General features: G+C 46.8%; 1 protein-coding gene across 4 annotated transcripts in view; it reads right to left on the bottom strand.

The window, feature by feature from the left end:
- LOC144106880 (uncharacterized) overlaps positions 1 to 20,754 on the bottom strand; it is an 87,984-nt gene that overhangs the window by 64,723 nt on the left and 2,507 nt on the right. For all 4 annotated transcript variants that reach the window (XR_013309148.1, XR_013309147.1, XR_013309149.1 and 1 more), the window contains exon 2: positions 5,377 to 5,660. The gene's annotated coding sequence lies outside the window, so the exon portion shown is untranslated. The remainder of the gene's footprint in view (positions 1 to 5,376; positions 5,661 to 20,754) is intronic.

Below are 20,754 nucleotides of genomic sequence, written 5' to 3'. Positions count from 1 at the left end.
ATATCCCGTATGTGGGACTCCCATAATGGGGCTAGTGGCGCTTATCAGTTAAGCATAGTTATTTAATTCATTTTTGACGGCAGAGATAGCATAAATGGATACAGCTTAGTAGATTAAGATGTAGATAGTTCTTATTATAACCTAATTAGTATTTCAGTGTTTCTCAAATATGCAGTTGTTCACATGAATATATTGGGTGCAGTTTTCAGACCAATTGGATGCAGTTGGTAAAGTTGGATTCAGCTGAGCATCCAGTGTAAACGTAAATTACCAGACTACTGCTGTGTCCAACTGGCACTCTATTTAGACTATTTCGAGCAACAAATCCAATTGGAATTTGTTGGAAACTCAATTGGTCCAGTTGGGAGTCCATTTTGACTGTTCAATTGGAACACCATTCCAACTTGAACCAGTTGAAAACTCAATTGGTCCAATTGGCAGTCCATTTGGAATTCATTTTAAACCAGCCAGAAGACGCGACACAAAGGAAGAAGCAAACAAGACGAGGCTGGACTAACAACTGAAGTTTTATTGAAAGGAAGAAAACAACGAAGACTCGCACTGAGATGCGCGCGTACATAAGCCGTATCAGTGAAAGGGCACACAAAAAAATTCCCTACCTCCATGGTGTTTCACACCGACTCAAGAAACTTGCGGCGAAGTATGACGTTGGCGTTGTCTTCACAGCTAAAAACAAGATAGGAGGCTTGTGCGCCAGCGTAAAAAGGAGGCTTGATAAAACATCAAGTGATCGTTCCCGATGCACAGTGTCACATAAGACACGGCTCACCCCTTGCAGAAAGAATGTGGTGTATCGCGTTCCGCTGCCTTGTGGTCGATGCTACTACGGGCAGACGGGCAGATGTCTAAATGTGCGCCTGACGGAGCATTCTAACTCTCTGGGTGGGAAGGCGAACTCTAATCTGGCGTTGCACGTGCAATCTCGAGAATGCAAATCGGACGATGATCTGTCTCTTTGCACGCCTGACTTCAGCGACACTACTGTAGTTTATAGAAATGAAAAACAAATCTGTCGCGAGATAGTTGAAGCCTTCTACATTGCTAAGGCTAAGGACACGTGTGTGGCTAAGCCGTCGGTAAACCTTCACGCTAAGGAATTTGCCTTTTTAGATAACTTGTTAGCAAGACCCTGACATTGAAAAATTTTTTTGTGTGCCCTTTCACTGATACGGCTTATGTGCGCGCGCATCTCAGTGCGAGTCTTCGTTGTTTTCTTCCTTTCAATAAAACTTCTGTTGTTAGTTCAGCCTCGTCTTGTTTGCTTCTTCCTTTGTGTCGCGTCTTCTGGCTGGTTTAAAATGAATACTTATCAACTCGCCCAGTCCTCAACCTTGTTGAATTCCATTTGGAATATCCAGTACGAACACCATTCCAAGTGGAACCAGTTCGAAACCCATTCATTCAGTCCAACTAGAACCAATTGAAACCAGTTTGAAAACCAATCTGTTCCAATTGTTTTTTTTTTTACTGCGTTGAAGAGGTCATGGGATGGTCTCTCAACAAATCATGCTTTTACGTTGCAGCTACTAGCCACGATGTTATTATACATACTTAAAAAGAAGTGGGGCTCCAAGCGCGCATTTTAGCTGGAAACTGAAATTTTAAGTTATCGGTTCTAAGCCCCTCCACCTGGCAGGGACGGCCATATTGAAGCAACCTGAACGAAGCCATAACACATGGAGGAATGTCATAACCCGACAGCACCGCTGTGTGCTTCAAAACTGGCGCGGAGCAGAGCGCTCGCCTATTTGAGTGCAGCCGTGGCACATTGTGGTGAAGTCACCGAGACCGGGCAGAAGCTAGACAGAAAAGGGAAGGGCACACGCCTTTGCTGTTCTTGTCCCCTTCCAGCTTAACCCTTCACCCCTTTGTGCCCTAAGCCTGAACAACGAACAAGCCATGCTCACTATGTGCAGTTAGTGCAGTTCAGTTGTTCAGTCTTGAGTGTCTTTGTAAGTACCTATACAGTAACTCTGGTAACTCTAGACTCGAGTTCAGTCGTGAGCAAGCACGGGACCGTCAGTTTACTTCCTCGACAGTGTTGCCTGACTGCCACATGGTTCAGGAGAACTCTTAAAATTCAATCAGAAATTACTCGCTGCACCAAATGAGCTCATATTTTGTCTAGTTCCGAGATGTGTATTGAGCAACATGCAGTAAACAGCTTGAGTCTGAAAAATAAACAGCCTGAGTCTCAAAAGAACTGCCTCACAGAATTCCTTCGCGACACAAAAGTAATCCATTAAAACTTTTCTTATTACCGAAATAAGCTAACCGCAAGAAAAAATTAAAAGCTCTAAAATTTTTATACCTGGCTTGTTTAATATAGTCAAACTGGTAAGTTAACATTAAAAAGCTGATTTTGTTTTCTGTTGTGTTTGGCTAGCAGAGTAATACAGGACGCCTTGAACGGTGGCGCTTACAACTGTTGTTTTTTTTTGTATCTTACTATGTAGTCTTACGCGACACATCAATGACACAAACAGAAAATTAAGAATGGCTACCACTTCTCCTCTGTCACCAAACCCCCTCCCCCTAGAAATATAGACCCCCCCCCCCACCCCCCACTCTTGGAAACCACTGTATTACGTGGTGACGTAGGCGGCTGGGAGAGGAGGTCGTCCTCGGGGCCCCTTCAGTGTTGATGATATTTCTAATATTTCAAAGCGGCGATACCATCCTCTGCGTAGCGCTTGCACTGCACACTGCACGCTTCTTAGCAAACCCACAGAGCGCCTGGCCGCTGCAATAATTGGGCATGGGTGTGTTTTCAGTGGAGTGGAAAACTTAGCAGAAGTGAGCTTGACGACATCTGTTGAAAATATCATTTGCGAAGCGGTTTTTTCATTTCATCATCAGCCCCACTGTGGGATAAAGACCTTTCCCATATCTCTGCAACTGACCCGGTCCTGTGCCAGCAGCGGCCACCCTCTCCCTGCAAAATCCTTAATTTCGTCCACCTACCAAACTTTCTGCCGCCCGGGAAACTGACTAAATAGGACACTTCAAGTGATTTAAGAGCGATTTATTTCGGCAACTAGAACTTAAAGTCGGAGGGGTCCCTGACCCCCCTCCAATATTGAGGAGCGGTTTGAGACCCCCTCGCCTGCAATGTCTTTTGTATTTGTGAAGTTCAGAAATGCTACATTTATCCACATTTTGAGAAAAACTGTGAAGTAGTAGTTTCATAAATATGCTTACGGTAGAATTACTGATGCTTCGTTTCACTGTAAGATGTTTTACTTCAGATACCATTGAGCACACTGGCAGAGCGTGGGGATCGCTTGTTTAAGGTCTGTGTCATAAACTGATGATTTCTCCATGTACTTTGTATAAAAGTATGTTATAAATTGAGCAAAAACCACCCTTAAATTTATTTCTCCCCTTCGTATAAAACTATGCGTAAAACAGGCTGCTAGCCTCTTTCTCTCCCCCTCTATTACCCTCTCCACCTGTGCTCGAATCACAATAGAGACCCCCTCCGATGGAGCCAGACTTTAACCCCAGTCGACAACTACTCATCGAACAAAATATTGCGAGCTCGGGCAGAGCGATAATGATCGGTTTTACGTACTTTAAGACATCTGCACATACAGTCGTGGACAGAATAATATGAGCCACGTACGCTTCCGCGTTTAATCTCTTTTTTTCACCGTTGCATAATAAAAGAGAAATGTTTGTTGCCTTTATGTCGAAGGGCAAAAAAAATAACACATCAGAAGACTTAGGCTGCAGAAGCGTGGTCCATATTCTCCTCTCTGCTAGAAGCCCCATGAAATAAAATATCGCACAGACCTAAGGGGCAACCGATCCACCATATATATCTGCAGCGAGGAACATATTGATGATCATATTAGGATAAACACACATTGTATGTACAGTTGGTTTTGTAAAAGCAGATGAGACACGATACTATTTATAAAGCAGCATTGCTGAAGAAAAAAGGAAACAGTGAGAATTATGTTTGAAAGGAGAGACACCAAATTTTTGGCTACACAATTTTTTTGGGGGGGGGGGGGGGGTAGTGACGCGCTGGACAATGGTATGCATGAGTCACGACGTGGAATTCACCTACATCTGCTGAATACTTTATAACTGTTGTTTTTTTCTGGCGTCGTTTCGGTTTCGAAGGCCGTGCAACGGCAGTAACGTCACAGGCGATATGAGGTCACGTGAGACATGCAAAGCTCTGACAATTGCTACTTGTTTTTATTTTAGTCATTCCTACTGTTGGCCAGCTTTGTGTATCAGTTTATGTCTGCCAAACCGAAGAAAGCGACCATACAGCAGTTTGCGTACGCCTCACTAGACGTGAAGGTGTCTTCTCGTCACAGCCGTGGTTCAGCGGTTTATCTGTTGAAACCGTTACCGAAACATCATGAGAGCAAAAGTCTGCTTTGATGAAGTAGACACACATAATGCAGTTTCAAGAAGCAAACATCTGTTTTGTTTTGCGTGCAATATCGAAAGTCCGCTTACTACGAACATCGGGTACAACGAAGATATTTCGTGCGACCATCAGGCTTGTTATAAATGGGCTCGACGACTGCATTTCTCTGCAGCTTTAGACCCTCATTTGTTATTTATCACTTTTCTTTTCCTTGAATCCAGTTGAAACCACTCCGCTCGTTTCAGCGACTGCCAGTATCTTTTCCAAAAATGTCATCTTAGCCTGCCAGATTTGGCGCTGCGCAGTAGGGTCTCGCGTCTCTGCCTTTTCAATAAATTTTATGATGCTAACCCCAAGCTTAAGTGCGACCTTAATTCAGCATCTTCTTATATCTCTTCTTCCCGCATAGATAACGTTCACAAGTTTCATGTTCCCAGTGGCCGCACCAACCTGTATCACAACGCCTTTTTACCAAAGGCAGCGTCGGACTGAAACCACTTACCTGCCCCCATCGCCAGCATTTTTGATGTTACATTCTTAGGAGCGGATATATAACCAACACTGCCTTCTCCCCACTTCAGTGGCCTAGAGGCATTGAGAGCATTGAAATAAATAAAACAAACAGCCGCAACTATAGCGTGAGTGTTTCTCTCCTTTGATTTAAGGTGCGTTTCGCTGGCTTTCAAGTTGTCGACACCGCCAGAAAGTTGGTTTCACTTTGACTGTTTCGTTCTAAGTTTCCATTGCAGGCTGTTTCCATCATCAAGTAGGCGCATTACGAAAGCTAAGTTCGACCTCAGTTGATAAAAGAATAAAATGCTGGAGAGCGTAACGCAAACTGATGCCGGGAGTTCTTGAAAATCAGACGGCTGTACAGCATGAAAAACATTATTAAGAGGTTGAACCGGTTTAAGAAAAACAAAAACAAAACGCGGAGATGCAAATATGTACATATAAGTACATACCTGTGTTCGCAGTGCTCGCAGTAAACAGTCGGTTAAACCCACAGCCTGACTTCGTCGCTTCCATGCCCTGTAGCCACAGTGCCGCAGTGTTGAACTTGTTTGCAGGAGAGGGTTATCGTACAGGCATCTCACCACAGCGTCCAAAGTCAAAGTGCAGCAGCCATTAATGAAACCACTTCCATCTCACTTTTACACAAATACAGCTTCATGTTCGTGCCGATGGTCTCCAGGTAGGCAGTGCCCAAGCGACGCACAGCAACTGTTCTCGCAAAAGCAGAAACAGCCTGCAAGAGCATAAATAAACTTTGTTACGTACCGTGCAATATGCAAAGTTAAAAAAACTGATTGCACCAATTAACTGCGATGCTTACTCCTACATGCTCCAAGCGACCACAAGCAGTACTGTGTCTGTTGCAGAAATGCACTACAGCCTTTTGTGTGAACAGCTTTCCGAAGTTGAGTGCAACGCCGCGTATAAGGTCATCCTGATATCATGGGAGCTTCCTGCGTCGGAGTTCCTGGTTTTGTGACTGGTGATATTCGACATTTTCTACTCGGCGTTGGGCGGCGGCAATATGTTCGCGAATATATTGGATTCGCCCTTATAGTTATGCAGGCTGATGACAGGACCATTTTTTCTAGTGATCGCGCGCTCTGTGCACACCAGAATTTGTAGCAAACGTACACCTCACAGAGCTCCATTCCCAGTTATAGGCTAACAGAGTGTCACTGAAGGTTTCGGAAACACATTACATCATTGTCAGACCTATTGACTCCATAGAACAATATAAACCGAATATTCGCTATGCTGTTACTACAGCTGAAAGAGTTGCATGCCATAAATTTTTTGATGTTTGGTTTAATAAGGCACTTCATAGAATGTACATTTTATCAGTTTGAGTAGAATGGTCGATTGCTTTTCTCGACTTACTAATGTACTAAACCTACATGGCTAAAGATGTATGTTAAGCACCATTTTACTCGACAATCTTACTACATGTTACTATAGTGAACTACAAATTGTGGCAATTACCGAAATCTCAACAAAACTTGTAGATGGGCTGGGTGGTTGGTGGTTGAATTTAATAGTAAACCGCGCTGACAAGTCAAACACCGAAGTGGAAAAGGGAAAAGCGCTTGACCCTTTTCCGCATTGGTGTTTGTCTTGCCAGTGCGCTTTACTACTTTCCGATACCAAAAGCTAATTATGATCAAAACGAAAACACTTCGCACAGTTGAAGGGTATCATGGACGGCTGTTATATACCTACTAAGAATGCTTGCACAAGTCAGATTGAGTAAATTAGTTTGGCTTGTTTAAGTATGCACATATACTGACTATATGTCTTCATCCCTGACGATTCTCCTGTAATGTGCCAACTCAGAAAGAACTTTTAAAATTCAAACGAACTAAAGTAGACTGACATTAAAATACCAAGTGACTTAACCTGTTAACCCTTTGACGGTTGCCGCCGTACGTATACAGCCGCGCAAGCGCGTCTTACGTGATCAGTTCCTTACACGTAAGTTGGCGATTTTGTGTTCAAAATTTTACGCTATACATAAAATAGACGCCTACCTGGAGATGGTATCACCTATTGAGACTTATAAAAAACATTTTGGTAGCACTTCCGTCTAGCGATAGAAAAAAAGAACAATTTTTTTTGCCTTCTTCAGCGCTTTGTGCGGCTTCCGATCTGGCGCTCGCATAGTTTCGGTTTCTGCGCGCGCATCGTTTGCTCTTCTGGGTGGTGCATAAGGGATGACATCTTGATTGGCGCTTATTGCCGGCACTCATGTGATGGTATTGCTCTCTGCGCTTCATTTACTCAATCTATTTCGAAGTGTTCAGTTGCGCGTTGTTCCCTGTACGTGCCATCTCCGGCTATTGGCAATGACAGTGATGGGTCTTCCGACTGGGAGTACTTCCGAAACACACTAATTGGCAGAAGTTCGCGAGAAAAAGTTATAGCGGAGCGGTTAGGCACCACAGGTTAATGAAAAGTATAGAAAGAGAGGGGTTTTTATTGAATGGAAAGGCAGATGAAAAGTATAGAAGCGTGAGGAGACATGCGTGTTCTATGTTAGAAGTATACCATCTGACTGGCTAGCGAGACAACGAAGAAATTAATTTTTTTTCCCGCAAATCTGCATCCCACAAACTTTTGTCCATGGCTGTGCCTAATCTGAATCACAGAACAACAGGCGTCTTCGGGGGAGGAACTGCACGCAATCAATTCCTACTGAGAGCCCGATGTGCTCGCAATCGCGGAAGCAGGATGCGTGATGCTCAGTGAGACTAGAAACCGTTCGTACTATTTTTTTTCATTTTTTTAAACAAATGTAGTACTTTCGTTCAATAGAAGGCACGGGGGTACGTTTCCTGTGAAAAAAAAAGAAACATTTAAAAGTGAAAGAGTCATTTCGCCGTTACCTGTCCAGTGCAAGGGCCCCAGAAAGGGGCTCTCAATAAAGTTGCGATATGTCAGGGATGTTAAAGGACACCACTTCATAATTATACTCCTGCAAGAATTTTTTAATGCGTTTTGTGGATGCTGAGTTATATGCAGAAAAAATTTGAACTCCCGCGTCTTCGCGCCTTTCCCTCTCGCACACCAAAACGGCGGCGCTCCTCCGCAGGCCTCGACCACTCGGCCCCTCCCCAAACTTTCTGGCTGCGGCGGGGGCGTAGTGGCCGCGGCCCTGGTGACGCGTGACGTCAGAAAGAATTTGGCGCTGCGAACCAATGATAACCCCCGGCTGCTGACGTCAATTGTACGACGTGACGTCGTATGCCAGGTTTTCGCGCGAAAGCCCGGCACCGCGCGTCGCCGCGAGGTGCGAAGGCGGGAATTTTAAAATTTCTTGTAAATTTCCCGCTCGCCTTGGAGGTCTCGTACGCGGCATGGACGCTCGGTGGCCTGTACTCTGTACACGTAGTGCAAGCATTTTAAAGCCAAGCTCAAACATCCCTTTCTGTGGCCCTTTCAGTTCTTTCCCAAAACGGCTCAATGAGAATAATTATACAGTACTTGATATTCAATGCATACAATATGCAATTCCAATGAACATCCATCAGCGATTTCCTTATAGTTTCTGCACATATTGTAAGCATTGTTGCTGCTTAGATTGATCATAAGAGTTATAAAACACAGATGCATTCTCTTTTTTTCCTAAATGGTGTGTTATGAAAGTTTCCGCCACTGTCTAGCCGACCGTGATGATGGGGGCTTAGGCCTTCGTCAAGCAAGCTAGCTTTTTGCCTCAGATTTCCCTCTCCACGGAAAGAATAGATGGGAAGCTGTCAACATAAGTACTTGAGTATAGTTTGTGGTGTTGTGATGCTGGAAGACAATTTGATTACTTAAAAAGAAGCTCGACTGCAAGCCGCGCGAAGTGTCAGGGAACGAAAATTGGCCATCGTGGCCGTTCCCAAGACTACGAAAACCACAGGCGCCACCAGGGTCAGCGGCACCTGGTGAGAAGATGACTTGGCGCGCCGTCTTCCATGTCATGTCTACGTAAAGTACACTCCGGTTCTCGACGCTCGAATATTATAGTGCGAAGGTGCCACTTCGCTAGAAAAGCTGAAAAACCCGTGGTATGTTTGAAGCCTCAACCTTTGACGGAGCGTCAGCGTCAGAGGCCTTGCGCAACTGCTCCGTCAATGGCTGGACCGCCCCCTCCCCACGCCCCACGTGCGGCTGCTGATAACACGTGGTTGCTTTTGAGGTGGTGTTGCCTCAAGTGCTTTCGCACATCCTACTCGGCTTATCTAGATTAAAGCCTTATCACTTTTTTTTTATTCCGTGACGTTTTGCGGTGAAGCAGTGGTATTGTACACATCTGCCACTTAACCACATCTAGGTAAACAATTGCTCAGGTGTTGACAGATGCTTAGTTGTTTACTTTAAAAAGCGTTAGTTGAATTAAGTTATGATTTACGCTCTCATCGATGTGCCTTTCGATGTATGAAAAAAACGTAGGTTGAAAAGTGCCGCCCCCTTCGGACATACGTGTGTGTTTCGCAACGGCTTTGTTTGGGGAAACGCAAGTGAATGCTACACTCTACCTAAGCTGCCTATAGTCAGCCTCTCGCTGCTGAATCCTTATCAGTTCTTCATTCCTTACTTTTATTGGTATAAACTGCTATCCCGGCTACATGTCGTGGTTTCTAGCACTACGGTACCGACTGATAAAAGCACGACTACGGTTATTCTTTCTCGCTAGGGCTTGTGGACCCTTGGGGGCGTCGTAGTGCGCATGCGCTGAACAGAAAGCACGCCTTGCGCCATGGGTTTACGTCAGCAGTGAACAATTCAGAAATTGCGTTCACCTCAAGCTACCTTGCGTTGGAGCAACATGTCTCCGTCCGTCGAAGTGAGGGCCGCTCTTTTCAGCATCGATACGTCGTTGATAATAATAATTGTTTTTTTTTTTTGGGAAAGGAAATGGCGCAGTATCTGTCTCATATATCTTTGGACACCTGAACCGCGCCGTAAGGCAAGGGATAAAGGAGGGAGTGAAAGAAGAAAGGAAGGAAGAGGTGCCGTATTGGAGGGCTCCGGAATAATTTCGACCACCTGGGGATCTTTAACGTGCACTGACATCGCACAGCACACGGGCGCCTTAGCGTTTTTCCTCCATAAAAACGCAGCCGCCGCGGTCGGGTTCGAACCCGGGAGCTCCGGATCAGTAGTCGAGCGCCCTAACCACTGAGCCACCGCGGCGGGGCCTTTTCGTCGTTGCCGCTGAATTATATTTCTAACAAGAAATAAAATACGCAAAAAAATGAAAATCGGTTTTTGAGGAAAGGAAATGGCGCATTGTCTGTCTCACATCTCGGCGGACACCTGAACCGTCGTAAGGGAAGGGATAAAGGAGGGAGGGAGAGAAGAAAGGAAGAAAGGTGCCGTAGTGGAAAGCTTCGGATTTAATTTCGACCGCTAGGTAAGTAAACCTTAATAAAACCAGAGGAATGTTTCTCGAGGCTTGTTAGCGGGGTCCTCATTCCAGGCCTCCACTGGCATGAGCTGTCAGACGGACCTGTTTTATGAAGGCTCTTTGGTCCTCGATACGATCGCTGGTCAGTGTCGCCTCCCACCGCTCAAATGACGTGTACTGCGGCCTCCGCTGCCGGGTTCACGAAGCTTTTGCTTTACGTGGAGATGCGCGCACCTAAAAATTTCAGTGATAAAACGCGCCATATTTTCAGATTGCTTCCGGATTTAGCGAGCTGCGGGCTTAGCTACAGTAGGATGCAGCAGATATACCGTTCACACAGCACCTCCTCTAAAAATAGAGGCTCTAGTTCTTCCGTTTGAGACCAGATGGCGCCACAGGCGCGCTCGGACTGATAGTGGATGGGAAAGTCCCCGATGAATGGCGATTAAGTAGAATGAACATGATATATAAGGGAAAGGGGGACAAAGCTGACGTAAGTAACTACCGTCCCATAACAGTGACATCTGTGGTTTACAGGGTGGTGATGCAGATTATAAAGGACAGATTGCAGGCTTGGGTGGAGAACGAGGGGGTGCTAGGGGAGCTACAAAATGGGTTCCGGAAACAAAGGAGGTTGGAGGACAATCTGTTTTCATTGACGCAGTGTGTAGAGATTGCTGAAAAGGAACACAGGCCCCTGTGGCTAGCATTTCTGGATATTAAGGGAGCCTACGACAACGTTAATCAAGAGTATCTGTGGGACATACTGGGCACATTGGATGTGGAAGGGGGAGTAATTAATATTTTAAAAGATATATATAAAGGTACCAGAGTGCTTATAAAATGGGAGAAAAATGTATCGGAGCCTGTAGAGATACAGCGGGGGCTCAGGCAAGGATGTCCTCTGTCTCCTTTGCTGTTCATGTTGTATCTGCAAAGGTTGGAGGACAAGCTAGAGAGGAGCGGACTAGGCTTCAACCTTCTTTTTTTCAAGCAAGGAGAATTGATTAAACAGTCATTACCGGGACTAATATACGCCGATGATATAGTGATAATGACTGAAAACAAGGAAGATTTACAGAAGTTGATAGACATATGTGGTACAGAGGGAGATAGATTAGGTTTCAAGTTTAGTAAGGAAAAATCTGCAGTCATGATATTTAAAGATGAGGTCAGCGAGCATAGAATAGAGGAGTGCACGCTAGAAGCAGTGGATGAGTACAAGTATCTTGGAGTGTGGATAAGTAACGGTTCTGAGTATCTGACAGAGCATGAAAATATGTAATGAATAAAGCTAGTAGGAATGCAGCTGTTATGAAAAATAGGGCACTGTGGAATTACAATAGGTATGAAGTGGTAAGAGGGATCAGGAAAGGGGTGATGGTTCCTAGCCTGACTTTAGGTAATGCGGTCCTGTGCATGAGACCAGATGTTCAAGCAAGGTTAGAAATTAGACAACGTGGCGTAGGGAGGCTAGCTTTGGGAGCACATGGAAATACACCAAATCAGGGGGTACAGGGTGATATGGGATGGGCGTCGTTCGAGAGCAGAGAAGCTAGCAGTAAGCATTTGAGGAGCGATTGAGAAAAATAGGGGAAAATCAGTGGGCTAGGAAAGTTTTCAGATACCTGTATATAAGGAATGTTGATACGAAATGGAGAAAGCGAACTAGAAAATTGACAAGCAAATATCTGGACAGCAGTAGTGGGGCAAATCAGCTATTATCGGTTAATAAAAAGGTTAAAGAAACAGAGAAAGCACTGTGGAAAATAGGGATGCTGACGAAATCAGCCCTGGGAACACACAGGATTTTAAAGCAGGAAATTGCCAAAGAAAATATCTATGATAATTGTAGGGGAAGCTCTTTGTTGTTTGAGGCCAGGACGGGAGTTTTGCGTACTAAGACATATAGAGTCAGGTACCACGAGATAGACACGTTATGCGTTGCGTACGGAGAGGAGGAGGAAACGGCTGAACACTTGATACTTTTCTGTAAAGGGCTTCACCCTACAGTGGAAAGCAGCGGGGCTGATTTATCCAAGGCATTGGGGTTTAAGGACAGTGGAGGGAAAGTAGATTTTAAGCGGGTAGAAATAACCAAGAGAAGGTTATCTGATTGGTGGCTAAAATCAAGAGAAGAGTAAAATTTCATGTCATGGCTAGGTGGCTTGAGCCACCGCCCGATTTAAAGGGTTCAGCCGTATCCATCCATCCATCGCCTAGGGTGCCTCGATGCGTGCGAGGCACCCTAGCTCGGACGGAACACTGCACCATTACGGGCTTCGTCGCCGGCGTGTGCGTAGCGCAAAGCAGCAATATAGCAAGTGGCTGCCGAATGTGTTCTTTCTACGAAGAGACAGAGGAGATACGTGCTGTGTTGTGGATTGCAAGAATTGCTACAGAGAGTGACAGCAAAGCTAATACCGGGGCCAGTTGGTTGATCATTTTGCGAACGTATGCGCTAAAAGCGACACAAGAAGACAACACACACATGACACAAGTACTTCTGTCGTGTGTGTGTGTTGTCTTCTCGTGTCGCTTTTAGCGCATCGTTCGCAAAGTGTGGGATGACATCGTTTGCAAGCGTCACAGGACCGAACTGCACAGGGGCGTACTACCCCTGTTCGCCATGCGCCCTTTCCGAACGGGCCACGCCACGAACACGCCTGCCAGCGCTAGCCAATCTCGAAGGAAAGGTTTCGATCTTGGAAAGTCTGCGAGGGTAAGTGCACAACCTAGCCGCTTGAACAAGCTGTTCCGCCTCTGAAACCGTGACGGTGTGCTTTCAGCTGCTGTCAGTCGCGTCTGCGTGTGTAGCGAGCCCCGTTGCCCGAGGCCGAGTTATAAGAACGGTAAAGAAGGGCGACCGCTACTGCAGATTATGAAGTGCGCAGCCTTGCGAGCCGACAACGCTTACCGTCAATCCGTGTATTGCCTGCTGTCTTGGTGCTAGTGTTGAACTTCACTCCGACCAACGCGGTTTTCGTGGACCATATTAGGGATAAAGCATTTACGTTACGGCTGGTCTGTGCTGGTGGTTGTCCCTTCCTCGCGGCCCATGAGAGGCAGTCACTAAATTGGCCTCGCTGGCCAGCGCTCACAGTGAAGCTGGTTGCCACCATCGAGACCTCGCGCACTTTCGTGTCCGCATATCGAGCATGCAGCGTAACACAATTTTATGTATGAGGCTGACATAATAGTGAACTTCGTGCAGCATGAACGCGTTGCCATGCGCGCATAATTACAATTATATCGGGGAATCCTCCGAAACAATTGCATGCCAGCTCGTGAAGGCAGCTTGATGCAGGTACTGCTGCCGTGATAGTAAACATTTGTGTATATATTTATTTTTGCCACCTTTCTGTGTATACAAGCCAGTAGCCAATATTTTAAGTTTCTGAAGCATTGTTAGCAGGTTGTGAACAAATGCGTACGATGTGCATATTAACGTTTTAGAGCGGTGTCTAGCTGCACGCATGCATGTACACGATACGACATCGACCTGCGATAAGGGCATTAAATCTTTCCGTTTTAGATAGTAACAATAAAAAAAAAACGCCCAGCAAAGCCTTCAGCGGAAGCAAAGACAAGCATTCAAGCGATTTATTTGTTAGTTCGAAGAGGCGGAGAGCTGAGGGGCTCTCCGCGACATGAAACCCGACACGATTTCGCGCCTAAAGTGACCAAATTAGGTTTCTCACATCTCTCAAGTTTTGGCCAGACCCTAGTGTCGTCTTCCCACTCGTTTACAACCGTATCAGCGGAAACATTGGATGTCCGAACCGAACCACCAGACGCAGCAACCCTCGCGATGCAGGCGCCGAGCAGTCAGGCGTGTAATGCGGAGTGATCACGTGATCAAAGATGGCGGCCCCCATGATACGGCGTTGTAAATCGTCTTGGTAGCATTATAGTGTACTAGCATTACTGGGCCATCGTCCGCGGCGGCCTGTATTACACCGCTGGCCAATCAGCTTCTCGTTTTAAGTAACAAGAAAAGATTAAACAACGCACTGTTTTCCTGCCGTGAATGAATTTTGTGCGGCGTTCCTGAATGCGGGTGGAGCTTCGCTGCAGACTTGAGTTGCATCCGACTATGACGACTGTAGTTGTGATGCCTGGTCGCCACAATCATATTTAGCTGGTGGCGCTTCGTATGGCTCAAATCTAAAAGCCCGCACCGGCGCCATCTTGGGCTGTGTGTACGGCGTTGATGCAGCGGTCACTGCACGGTGCTTGTGAACGCTGCCCGGCAGCGTTTTGTTTCGCAGTGTCCCTAAACTGAGAACACGGCTTGTTTTATGTAAATGAGCCAACAGGCCACATAATCTGAGTAAGAGATCGTCAGTGTTGCGCTCTGAAGCGGCTGCAAGCAGCGCTAGCGGCCAGAGGGACGCCGAAGAGCTGTGACGCGCGCTTACTTCCGAGATGTCTGTGTTTTATTTTTGGTGGAGCACGTATTTAGAGTTCTGAATCGTATCTGTAATTGCAAAAGTATACACACAATCACAACGGTGAAGGTAATAACGCATGCGCAGCTGCCGATCGCGCGATGCAGGCGTACTACGACTCGCCGCAGTTCACCTGCGTCGCGCACTGATCGTCACGCAGTGCGGCCTTGTTCTCACAGCTGTGGCTCAACTAATTTTGGCTACATCGTGCTAAAATACATGCGCCTTCGAGAAGCATGCAGGCAAAGCAACTCCTACAGTTCATGCAACTAATCAAAATAGCCTAATTTTGTCGAGCCACAGCGCCGAGGGTAATCCTGTTTTAGCAATCCTAAAAACTGATATGGCTATTAACAGCCAGCTACAAATGTCTAATTGCAACCAGGTGACGGCAGTGTAGGTAATGAGGAAGGGAGCTAAACAAGGCTTCCAAACGAAACTGTTTATTGGGCTGACCTGCGCGCACAGTGAACTGAATGACTCGGCGGCAGTGAAGCTAGGCAACAAGCGTGCTCGGCGGTCGTCGAACACAATTCCCGCCGCTCATGGCAGTGCTCAATTTAAAGCTGATAGCGAACCTACTAGATACGGCGTGCAAAGTTGCCACAATAGTCTGGAACAGCATAGAATCGGCTCCGCCTGGATGCGATCGATCGAGATAAATCTGGTCGCGTCTTGCATCACAAAGCGATAAAGGCGCGTGTCGGCAGCTTTGAAGAACATTGAACAAACAGTAGAAAGATTCGCGGCAGTATTAGAATGCCACAAAAAGCTTCAATTTACCTCAAAAACTCTTTTTTAATATCAATGATTAGCTTTCCTGAGGATGGTGGACAGATAAAAGCGGTACGCCGTCGCACAGTTATATTGGAATTCGCAAAAGATGCGCCGCTACCAAAACGAGTAACGCTGGGGTTCTGTAGTTACCCTGTAACTGAATACGTCGGAGCAGCAACTCAGTGCTATAAATGTCAGAGGCATGACCACATATCAAGACACTGTAACGGCCCCGTGCGCTGCAAAGTGTGTGCTGGCCCCCACTCGCACAAAGAATGCACTTCGAGAGCGCAACCTAAATGCGCTAACTGCGGTGGCCCACACCCTGCTTCCTATGGAGGGTGTTATAAAAAGAAAGCAGCCACAGTTGCTCGCACGGCAGAGCAAACACAAGGGAAACCCCCTAAGCGCCATGAACCACCACCTAACCCCGACGTGGTTTTCACGACTACGGCAGCTCTTTCCGAGAATCAGTCAACACAGCGTGGCAGAGCAGCTGACAAGACCTACGCAGATGCGGTAAAAAAGAAGCGTGGGAAGTCCGTTGGTTCTTCTCCTTCATCAAAGCTACTGCAACGCACTACACAAGACCCGACAAACAGCGTCGCTTACTCTGACCCTAGGGCGCCACAACATGACAAGAAGATCAGCGGCAGGCAGCAAACCGGAAGCTCTGAACAAGATGTCACATGCCTACTGATTCCGATGCTGTTTGCAGCCATCAAGGCTCTTATCCGTGTAAACCCCTCGTCCGTCAGGAAGACTCCCAGAAGTAGAAGCTGTCCTTGCAATGGAGCCGTTGGTGTCGGTCTCCTACGCTCCGCAGGGGCGTAATACCACACTTCAGTAATCATGGCTTCCACAGCGAGAACTTCACTGCAGCTGACAATCCACAACATCTTTCGTACATGCACCATTTTCCAGTGGAACGCTCGCGTGCTACGCTCAAAACTCTCAGATTTCCGACAGCTCGTGCGAGCGTACCGCTTCCCCTTCATAGTCATCTGTGAATCACGCGTCGAGGAAACTTTCCGACTCAATGGATACTATTTTCATCATTTACAACGACCAGATAACGTCAGCAGATTGCTGATAGGCTTTCGCAAGGATATCCCGGCCTCACCGGTTGATGTCCCGCCTCACCGCGACAATGAATACGTATGCGCTGTCACAGTTATTGCCGGACAACAGTACACTCTGATTGGAGTATATCTTGAGCCAGGCACGCCATTTGATGCTTTGAGACTTGAAGACTTGATAGCAAGGACGCCCTCTCCGCATATTATTTGCGGAGACTTCAATGCTCATAATGAAATTTGGGGCAGCTCACATACATGTGCCCGAGGTGCCAAGCTTGCAAAACTTCTCTCCAAGCATTCAGTTCAGCCATTAAATGACGGCAGCATCACCTACCTCCGAGGCCCGACGACTACCAGCAGCATCGACATGACATTTGTCACAAGTTCCTTCGCCCACAACTTTGGCTGGTGCACTGATTTGGAGACACGTGGAAGCGACCATTACCCAATTATCATATCGGCTTTCCATGCGCAGAGGAACCCAAGGAAATTCCTTATAAAATCTACAGACTGGGACGCATACAAGGACGCTGTAAGCAGAGGAGTTACTGCGGCAACTCGCAATGAGGAATTAGCATCGACAATTGCGTATTGCCTGAGGGCGAGTACACAACTTACAGCTAAAAATGATAACCTACCTTCAAATGATGACACATTCCAAAGGCTTTGCGCTCTACGCAGGCGAGCTGAAAGGAAAGCTCTGCGCACAAAAAGCCTCGATGACCTACGTGCATGCCGACGGGCACAACGTCACATTCGACGCTACATGGATAAACTCAGTCGGCAAAAGTGGCGTGACTTTTGTTCTACGCTGGATGTGCGCAAACCAGTAACCAATATTTGGCGGATAGTTAGAGGTATGCGCACGCCACTTCAACAACTCCACCCCTTCGCTGCACTCTCCCTTCACGCACAAAAATCTATAAAAGAAGTCTCAGAAGAATACTGCAAGCTGCTGTCGGCAGGGTCAGGGCATTCGACACTCTCCGCAGATGGTCAAACAGGCATCCCAAAGGCGGCAGTGCCAGCGTTAGACCTACCTTTCACAATGGAAGAACTATCCACAGCTATCGCGGAGACAAACAGGCACACGTCTCCGGGTCATGATGAGGTGACCTATGACGCCATTGCAAAGCTACCCCACACCTCCCGTCTTCGACTCCTGGAGTATTACAATGCTTCCTGGATGGCTGGTGAGGTCCCCACGGAATGGAAGGTGGCGAAAATCGTGCCCGTTTTGAAACCCTGTAAGCAGCCAACAAGCTACGCATCATTCCGGCCCATTGCCCTACTGAGCTGCGTAGGTAAGCTCATGGAGCGCATGATCTGCAAGCGCATAACTTGGTTCCTAGAAAGCCGAAATGAGTTCCCCCAAGAAATGAACGGGTTCCGTCACAGGTCTGCGACTGACAATATCATCGCCCTCGTTTCATCAATTGAGGAGTACCTTCATGCTGGGTACATCCCAACAGCCGTTTTCCTAGACATCAAGGCCGCTTTTGACTCCATCTTTCACCATGCAATTCTCGCAGCCTTTGGCAGTCTTGGCCTTGGAGGAAGGCTATACAAGTGGATTGGGCATTATTTAAAAGAACGACAAATGTTTATTACCACTCCAAACGGTCCAACACGCTTTCACGCAGTGGAGAGGGGCGTTCCACAGGGAGCGGTGCTTAGCCCTCTCCTGTTCAATATTGTCCTTATTCACATAAGAAGACACCTTCCGCGAGGGGTCCGCATAACAATTTATGCTGATGATATCTGCATCTGGACCGCGTCACGTTCGCGCTATATTACCCAGCAACGTCTTCAGAGAGCACTATTGCACATTTAGATGTACCTGGCTTCCAGAGGTCTTCGTCTCTCGCCAGAAAAGAGTGTTGCAATGGCGTTTACAAGAAAAACGATGACCCGATATCCGCTGCTCCTAGGCGGACGATCGCTGCCATATGTACGATCTCAGCGATTCCTGGGTGTTGTAATCGACTGTCATGGTCACCTCAGATCAAAAAACTCCGTGCGAGGATTACTGCAGCATCGCAAGTGTTCAGGTTCATGGCGGGAACAAGGTGGGGTAGCAACTGCCGATCAATGCTTCTGCTTGAAAAATCCTACGTTGAAGGAACCTTGCGCTACTGTCTACCAGTGCTTCAAAGATTATCTACATCAAGCAATAAGACTCTTAATGCCGCACGGAACAACTGCCTGCGAATATGTCTTGGCCTCCCAAAGGGTTCCTCTGCATCAGGAACAGTAGCGGAGGCAGGATGTCTCCCACTAGAGGTAATTGCCGCCCAGGAAGCTATACGTACCCATCTCCGCCATGTCCTGCAAGGGAAGAAGCACTTCCTACACCGTGTCCACCTAACTCACAGCAACTCTAGCTTTGGCCAGGCAGTGCAGCTCCTGCCCCTTCCTACTATTAATCAGCCTCAGAAACTACTACCTCTGACCTTTCCTCCATGGACACTCTCTCCTCTAAAGGTGAAGAAGTCTGTTCCAGGTGTGAATGCAAAGAGCCGCATGCCACAGGCAGCACTTCTGCAAGCTACTCTCGCCTACTTAATCGAAGAATATACGCAGCACACCCATATCTTCACCGATGGTTCAACTACTAAAGAAACTTCTTCTTGTGGCCTTTATGTGCCCTCAACAGGCCATGCCCTTTCTTACCGGCTGCAGCGGAGGACCTCCTCTACAACAGCTGAGCTTCACGGCATTAAGGAAGCTGTTTCTTACATCCTGCGCCGAACCGCCGGCCGTTGGGTTATCTTCACCGATTCAAAAGCATCTCTGCAGATCCTGGCCAACCTGCTGAAGAAAACGAATCACCAGCCAGTTTCCCTGGACATTGGGTATATCCATCATTTAGCTATTGCCGCAGGCCACTGCATAACATTTCAGTGGGTACCTGCTCACTATGGCATTATGGCTAATGAAAAAGCAGATGAAGCGGCCCGTAAGGGCCATCAACATCAGAGATACATTCGAAGTTTTCTCACGAAATCTGATGCGTCCCAAATGGCTAAACGTTTTGCGTACGAAGAAACGTATCGGCTTTGGAGTTTGCCGACACATCAGTACCAATTTCTTCGCTCAATCGACCCACATCTTAGATCAAGACTCTCACCCAGAATTCCTCGACAACTCGAAACACTTTATCACCGACTTCGTCTGAATGCTGCATATACAAATGGCCTGCGATACCGTTTTGGACAAATGAACAGTCCGCATTGTGACAACTGTGCTTCGATAGAAACTGTGGAACATATCCTGCTTGAGTGCCCTGCGTATGCTAACGAGCGTGCGTACTATGAACATTGCATGCAGAAGCTCTGCCCAGTGCCCCTAACAATGGACAAAGATATAGGCCCCTTAGCCTGCTTCAGGCAACAGAGACTTGCAATGAACTTTCTTTTTACATATTTAAAAGACATTGGACATCTCGATAAGCTCTAAATTCACTTGCAGGTTACCTTCATGCATTCTTCTTGCAGTGAACTTCGTCGGCCCATTCGTCGGACTATGCACTCCATCATTCCATAGGTTACATCAATACTCGCCACTGCATCCTTAGTACCCATTTCATGGCTGCATTTTATCTTCGTTTTTTTTTCCACCTCTTCCACGCTGCTCTCCTTCAGTCTTTATCTCCCAAATTCCCCTCCCTACGCAGAGTAGCATGCCAGTGATATTGAAACGCCGGCTAAATTCTCTGTTTCTTCATTAAAGAGTCTCTCTCTCTCTCTCTCTAGTACATTAATACGCACACACTTGGCGTTTCAAGGAAGCGCGCTACCAATTTTTAAATGTAGGGTTTCTGAGGTAAGAAAACGTTTTTGAGGCATAGTACTACCAGTGTTGGCGGATGTCAGAAAACAGGTGAGTCATGAGAACTAGTAACGTGATCAACTAAATTGCCGATAGGCGCCCGCTTGCAATTAGAGGTTTGTAGCCGGTCGTTAGTAATAGCATAGTTTTTCGGTAATAGCCATATGAGTTAGAACTTCGACAACGCGATTGCCCTCGCCGCTGCGGCTCAACTAATTCGGGCTATTTCTTGCGCCATTCGAAAACCGGCCGCTGGGTGCAACGCGCACGTCAATCAAATCACGTCACTCCGTGACG

Source organism: Amblyomma americanum, chromosome 10 (genome assembly GCF_052857255.1).
Source record: "Amblyomma americanum isolate KBUSLIRL-KWMA chromosome 10, ASM5285725v1, whole genome shotgun sequence".
Classification (NCBI taxonomy): Eukaryota; Metazoa; Arthropoda; class Arachnida; order Ixodida; family Ixodidae; genus Amblyomma; species Amblyomma americanum.
The sequence above is the reverse complement of the archived record's forward strand: the minus strand, read 5'-3'. Positions and strand labels throughout refer to the sequence as shown.